General features: G+C 25.5%; 1 long non-coding RNA gene across 2 annotated transcripts; it reads left to right on the forward strand.

The window, feature by feature from the left end:
- Positions 1 to 6,407: 6,407 nt before the first annotated feature.
- Positions 6,408 to 7,106, forward strand: LOC133820939 (uncharacterized). Of its 2 annotated transcripts, none has more exons than XR_009887227.1 (2): positions 6,408 to 6,517; positions 6,828 to 7,106. It is a non-coding gene; the product is annotated as an uncharacterized LOC133820939 (long non-coding RNA). The 2 variants fall into 2 exon arrangements; XR_009887228.1 differs by having other exon boundaries at positions 6,408 to 6,512.
- The last annotated feature ends 873 nt before the right edge of the window (positions 7,107 to 7,979 follow it).

Raw genomic sequence — 7,979 nt, forward strand, 5'->3', positions numbered from 1 at the left:
TAACCAAATATTCTGAAGTGATTTTTTCTTTTTAAGGTTGTATTATAAAAGGTAGGTTTTCATAAATATGGTTTTTTAGCCATTAATATGCAAAAATATGGTAATTAAACTTTTATTGGTTTGTATGAACAAATTTAATTAAAAAAAATCAGATTATGGGAAAAAAATATGGCATAATAATGATTTTTTACAAAAATATGGCATAATAATGATTTTTTTACAAAAATATGGGAAAAAAATCTCATAAAAGGGAATACAAGTTTTAAAAAACCATAAAATAATATTTGTAAAAAAAAAAGCCATATTTTTGAAAACTTTATTGAAAAACCCATATGAAATGTAATTTTCACTTTATAAAATATTTACATTTAATTTTTTTAATTTTTGATTTTGAAGTTCATATTTATAAGAATTTTTTTTCATAAATTTAAAAAAATATATAATTATGCCACATTTTTTATAATAGTTATATTTTCTTTGATTTTGAAAGTATTTTTTTTTTAATTTTTAATTTTTTCCTTTATTTTTTTATTAATTTTTTAGTTTTTTTCTATCTTTTTTTCCTTACTTATTTTATCTTTTTTTTTTTTTCTACTAATTTTTCCTTCATCATTTTTTTTCTTTCCATTTTGTCATTATTTTTCTTCTTTTTTTCATTTATCTATTTCTTTTTCTTTTATTTGTATTATTTTTTTTTTTGGTTTATATTTTTTCACTTTTCTTTCCACTTTTTTTTTCTTTCTTTTTTCATTTTTTTCCTTCTAATTTTTCTTCATTTTTGTATTTATTATTTTCTCCTTCCATTTTTTTCTTTTTTCACACATAAGAGTTTTTTTTTTTATTCCATTTTTTCATTTTTTTTCTTTTTTTTCTACCAATTTTTTCCATCATCTTTTTCTTTCTTTCTATTCTCCCATTTTTTTTCTTTTCATTTTTATTCAATCATCTATTTTTTCCCTTCATCATTTCTTTGGTTTTTTTTCTTTTTTTTTTTTGTTTTATTTCCTCTATTTTCTTTTCCTTCTTTTTTCTTCATTTTATTTTCCTTCCATTTCTTTTCTTTTTTTTTTGTACTTATTATTTTCTCCTTCTATTTTTTTATTTTTTTCACACATATATTTTAACATTACATAATTCTATTTTATTACTTATTATCTTTTATTATTATAATATTTTTATAATTTTTTCTACTATATGTAAAAAAATTAAAATCAATTTTTTCAGCATTTTCTTTTTAGTGTAACTTTTATAGGAACATCCAAAATTGGAAAGAGAAACAATAAAAATATAAAAATATGAATGAGTAACCAGTTACCTTGGTGGGAATATTTAAATCTAGAAAAAAAATTATATGAAAATGTAAACGGGTAACTAGTTATCCTAGTTGGAACATTCAAATCTGGAAAAAATATATGTATATATATATAAATATTTATATATATATATATGAAAACTTGAATGGGTAACTAGTAACCCTAATAGGAACATCCAAATTCAGAATAAAAAAAATAGATATGAAAACGTTAATAGGTAACCAGTTACCCTGATTAGAACATTCAAATCTGAAGAAAAAAATATGATGAAAATGTGACTGGTAACCAGTTTCCTTAGTGAGAACATCCAAATTTGAAAAAAAATAATAGATATGAAAACTTGAATAGTTAACAAGTAACTCTGATAAGAATATCCAAATTTGGAAAGAAGAAAATAGATATACAAAGCATGAATGGTTAACCAGTTACTATGATGTAAACATTCAAATTTGAAATAAAAAAAAAATTATATGAAAGTGTGAATGGGTACATTGTTACCCTGATGGGAACATCCAAATTTGAAAAAAAAAAGTCATATATGAAAACGTGATTGTTATTAGCTACTTAATCTGAACAAGGAAAAAAATATTCATGATCTTTAAACAAAAATGTTAAAAAAAAAATAAAAAAAAAAAAGTTAGAACAAAAAAATTGATTTGATATAAAAAATAAGTACAACAATAAAAATGATAACAAATAATAAAATATTTTGAGTTGAAGGTGAGACGACTTAATAATAAGTTTTCTTCAAAAAAAAGTTTGACAAAAAGAGATGAGAAATAAGACGTCAACTAGAAGATCAGTTGAAGAGATAAAAACTAAAAATAGTAAAGTGAAAATGTATTTATAATTTTAAATTGTAACATTAAATTATGAAAAATAAACATTAAACAATATAAAAATAATAAAATAGATTAAGTTCCCCTTTTAAAATACTAAATCAATATTGTATAATAAAACTAATATAAAAATAATCAAATGAAAAATATTTAAATGACTAAAACAATCTCATAATTTAAATAAACTTAATTAAGAGTAAACATTTGACGTAAACTAATTTTTATACAAAAATAGAGGAAACAAAATCCGTAAAATTGAATTTAAAAAAAACCATATTTTTGTAAATTTGTTAAAAAAAACTCATAAAAAATGTAATTTCTACAAAATTAGGTATATGTTTTGTTTGGAGTAATGAAAATATAAATTGAATAACATTTAGAATTTAATATATGTAAGAAAAGCTATTTTTTTTGTAACAATATTTTTTTATTAGAAAATTCTTTCTATTAGAATGATATTCTAATGTTTTATAAATGACTTATTTGTAGTAAAAAAAATCAACCTAATCCACATTTTACACATAAGTCACAATATTAATTTTTTGTATTTACATTCCAACCACTTAAATGTTGGAAAAAGTCATTGCAGGATATTTATTTATTTTCATGCAATTTACATATTATCAAACAAACATGCAAATTCTTAGAACATGCTCCTATGAAATTGATACAAATACAGAGTAAAGTAAAAACTTACATTATGCAGTGAAACTGGAACAACTCCATCCTTCAATCTCTCTAACCCTTGATTCCTTTCTGTAGCAAAGTATTATCAAGAGATTGAACAAGATCAGCAACACAATCTTCCTCACCAAGCCTTTGATAAACCTAGAACTAGTGTAGGCTGGTTCTCAACACATGAGATAGAGATCTTGAAGAGAAGAAGAAAAGAGAGTGGCCAAGAAAAGTTAGACTGTCTAGGTTTTCACTTACCAATCATCTGAAACTCACTTCCTTATGAAAACCCTGGATATCATATTCCTTATATAGGCAACTTAATGGGATTTATTTAAATTTAAATTAATTAAAAATAATAAACAAAAATAAAAGCATTGGGCTGCCATAAATTCAAAACATTTTATTTATTTATTTTTTAATTAATTAATTAAATCATTATTCAAATTAACTAATTATAATTTGAAACTTGATTTAATATTATTTATTTATATTGATACCAATTTATCAATATTAATAAATTTACCCAAAGATTCTCTTTTATTATCGAAATCTCATATCTATGTAAATTTTTCAAAATTGACATAGCCAACTTTAAAAATCCTAATTGATAATTAAATCAATTAATTGAGACATTCTAGATGATTTACTCAAAGGTGATGCGGGGACCATAGATCAATGAAATCAAGCTCCAACAAGTTACTGTGAATTTATTTACGAATAATTTCACTACCTTATTAATTCTTCGTGACTCCACTATAGACTCGGAATTGAACTCTTGAATTCATATAACATATTTTCAAAACCATAAATACGTTATCCATTGTTATAACGATTACAATCAGTCAATCCTCTATCGATGACTTACTAACGAGCTAGGTGCAAATTATCGTTTTACCCCTCATCAGTATTTTATCATTAACTCCCACTAAGTTCCTTATAAATGATATTTCCGTGAACTTAATCACAGAAATGAGATCTCAATCATTTAACATTTTGAACAAAGCAATTAAGAAAATCATATTTTCACTTCTCATACAGAAGTTACAGATTTCGTATCTATGAATAATACTCCCACTCAATTACACTAATAAATCTCCAAGATGTAAGTATGGGCTAGATCGTAGGGTAAGCTGGTAACGAACACGTCAAAAGATTTAAATAATATAATTACCAGAATATTATCACTCAAAATTAAGATCGACTCAATATATGGTCAACGTTGTGATATTGATTAGATTTGATAACAATGATACTTATTTATCAATCAACAATCAATAATCAATATCGATCCTAGTCCGATGTAACTAAATACATCTGATCTTATATACTTGGTCGATGTCTTGGACAAGACATCACACCCTGAATGTGTAAGTAGATCATATCGTAGATTGTCTAATCAGTGAAAATCCAATGCACTGATCTAATCTTAGGACTTGTTATTTTGCACATATAATTACAACTATAATCTACTGTGACCTAGTCACTATAATTGTAACTATCCATATGTTCAGGATTTTATAAATGTTTGTATTATTTCAATAATCATGTAATAAAACAAGTAAGCAACACGATTGTCAAACTAAATGATTTCTACTACTTTTATTGATAATATGAAATTGTGCTACATGTCCGACATGGTTTTATAAAGGTATAAAACCCAACATTAAAAAGTTAACATCATTAATCATTTTTACTATTTTATTGGTTTTTTCTGTAAAAAAAAAAAAACTAAGATTTTGTAACATAAATTTATAATTTATACATAAGTTAGGAATTTTTGCCACAAAACCTTAGTTTTTCTTTTCCAGAAAAAATGGGTGAAAATGTAAAAAAGATTAAGACCATCTCCAGCACATAGCATCATATATGGTGTTGCACTAATACCGAAACTAAGGTCAACTCCAACCAAACTTGAAAACACCAAATTTAAGGTAATTTTACATCAAATATCATTCCAACCAGACGGCATATATTATACACTATATATGCTGATATATATAGAAAATTATTTAGTATATTTTTTTACTTTTTAAATATAATACTAATAAAACTTGTTAAATGTATATATATTATAATTATATGTTTTTTTTTAAAATATAATAATAAAAAATATACTTTTTTGTGTAAATTTTGGTGTTATGGTTGGAATTGAATAAAATATGGTGCTAAAATTCTTTAGTTTTGGTATTGGTGCAACATCATATATGGTGTTATGGGTTGGAGATACCCTTGGAATCTTAGCACCATATTTTTTTCCATTCCAACCACAACATCAAAAAATATATTATTTATTATTTTATTATTTTATCTTATATATAAAATAATATATATTTATTATTAATATAAAAAGTAAAATAATAAATAATTAGTTTTGCAGTTGTTACAGTACTCCACCATATTTGGTAGAGTATTGTAGCTTGATAGCATAATAGTGTGATAAATGCACTTGAATTGTATTTGATTGTGTATTTTTTTAGCACCAATTGTTAGTCTGATTGGAGCTGTCTTGAAAATAATGAATTTAATTGCAAAAAAATTGAGGTTGGACACTTAATTGCAAAAGGTAGGCACCGTTAGGAATTTTTACCATACAAATAAGCATTTATAAACCAGCCAAAAATAAAAACCATTTTCATTCCATTCCAACCAAAGAGGCTTACTGTATATTTACCGTTTTTGGGCATTTTTATTATCTGATATACAGTCCATCTCATTCGGCTTATTTGGTTTAGATGGTTATCTTCATAAATGTATCATAAATACAATTTAATTTCATTAAGTAATGAATAGTAGTTTTACTCAATTAAGACCTATGATGAACCCATAAATCATTACCTAAATAGTGAAGTAAATTTAAAAACTAAATTGAAGGGGTGCATGTGCATGTGAATATCTCAGTCCAGTACCAGTACAGAAGAAAAGTACGGGAAAGAATGGTTAGAAAAGTCGGAGAAGGGTCCTAATCAAAAGATCGTGGATTTGGTTATCTTCCATTATTGTCTGCTACTGCTACTGCTACTGTGAACCCGAACCATCTAGATCTTCTTCGTTGTTTCTTGATTCACACGCATTTTTCCAAACACGTTGTAAACATTGTCTTAATTTTACTAAATTCTTCATTACATCACAAATTATTCTGCCTTTGGCATATTAATATATAATAATTACAACCTTAATTTATTTATTCTCCACCTTACATTAAAAAAAACAATTAAATTATTTTTGTGGTGAAAAACGCGATAATAAATAATAATATTAATAATTGATGCTCTAGATGTTTCCGAAATTTGGTTGATTGTTAAGAAAATATAAAAGTTTTGGAGCCTTTATCCTTTTCAGATCGGCGGGACACCTCTCACATGGCCCAGAATCAATTACGGACCACTTGCAATAGTGATATGATGGGACAAATTTTGCCACGACATATATTACATATATAAACAACGTGTGTTCCTATCACTCAATTACTCTTTCTCCTTAATATCTTTTATTGCAATTTGGTCCCTTAAATTAAATATTTGTACTTTTAGGATTTTAGATTAGATGAGACTTTTTTTTAAAAAAAATTCATTATATCTTACAAATAGTGTTTATATTATAGCATAGAACATTATAACAAATCTCAAACCGAACACATCCCACAAGGAACTTACATGAAGAATGAGTGTCGAACCTATTCACGGTAAGGTGCGAAAAACTATTTTCTTGTGTAATAACCATGTATTTGTGCATGTGTTTTTCATAATGTCAAATTATGATCTCAGATGCATTTATATTGTGTGTTTGTTGCATATGGTGATGTTAATGGTTTTCACTTGCTACGTGGGATAGTTTTACAGTTAACTTTTTCTAATTTTTTTTAAGTGGTTGTTAGGTTGGTTTGTTGAGATATATATAGGTGTCTTTAGTCTTGCATTTTTTTAACTAACGACCTTATTTTTTTGCTGAGAGTTTTTGTTGTTGTCTTCTTAGTTCTACTTTTTTGTGTTTGTTGCAGGTTTTCGTTAGGGTTTGTAGCTTCATTCATGAAGTTGAGTTTGAAATACTTGAAGTATAAAAACATAGAGATTTTGTTCAAAGAGTTCTAAAAGGGATTTCAGAAAGAAGGGATTTCAATAATATTTCTAAGAGATTTAGAAGAAAGAAGATTAAGTGAGAGACTCAATAATAGGTGAATGTAATTATTTCTATATGTTTCATTTGTTCTTTAGTAAATTAGGTTTTGAGATTGTAATTTGTAAATAACAAGATTTGATATAATGAAAGTTTTTACATTGGTCTTTGAGTAAATGATTTATTCAGTGAACTTTGTAAAAAACCTTATATGTTCTTTACTTTCTTTATAATTTTCGATTATTAAATTGTTTGATTCATTCATATTAATTTTAGACAACTAAAGTAACTTTTCACCTTAAAATACAAATACCTGTATGTATAAATAAACTACAAATTTCTTACTACATTTTCGACAAAACAAATAATAATTTCATTGAAAAAAAAGGGGTTTTCTATACAATTTTTTACAAGAATTTCTAAATGCACTCAATATCTCTCACATTTTTTGAAGTTATTTTACAAAAAAAAAAAATTAACTACTTTCACCCATTACGCAAAACAAAAAATCCACAATTGCTAAATAAATCAAGAACTTAAATTAAAATTAAAATTTTAAGGACTAAATAGTATTGTAAAAAAAATAACTAATGACACAGTAACCATTAATTTAATTTGATTGAACTCCTAGAGTTATTGAGAAGATTGTTTTGGTAACGGACCATACGTAATGATTAGAGATTAGTGTAGAAGTGACATGTGGGGATCTCTAAACGATTAGTTTAATTGAATATAATATATATAAATGATGTATTATAGTATATGTATCAAAGTTTGGTCAAACGTGTTGATGAAACTACGGTCAACCAACCCCGAAAGAGGTACCAACTGACCATAATCTAAATAATAATAATAATTTTGTAGTGTAGTGTAGTGTAGAATGGGGGAAGGTGAACTGTGATAGCCCAACTCCGTTTTTCTTAATACTTGCGGGTTTAGTCACGTTACTATGCACTGCCACACACGAAATCTGCATGTCACGCGCACTGGCCCTGCGCCACCCTCATTTCGCGTGCGTGTAAAGCACCACCACCAT

This window comes from Humulus lupulus, chromosome 3 (genome assembly GCF_963169125.1).
Source record: "Humulus lupulus chromosome 3, drHumLupu1.1, whole genome shotgun sequence".
Lineage (NCBI taxonomy): Eukaryota > Viridiplantae > Streptophyta > Magnoliopsida > Rosales > Cannabaceae > Humulus > Humulus lupulus.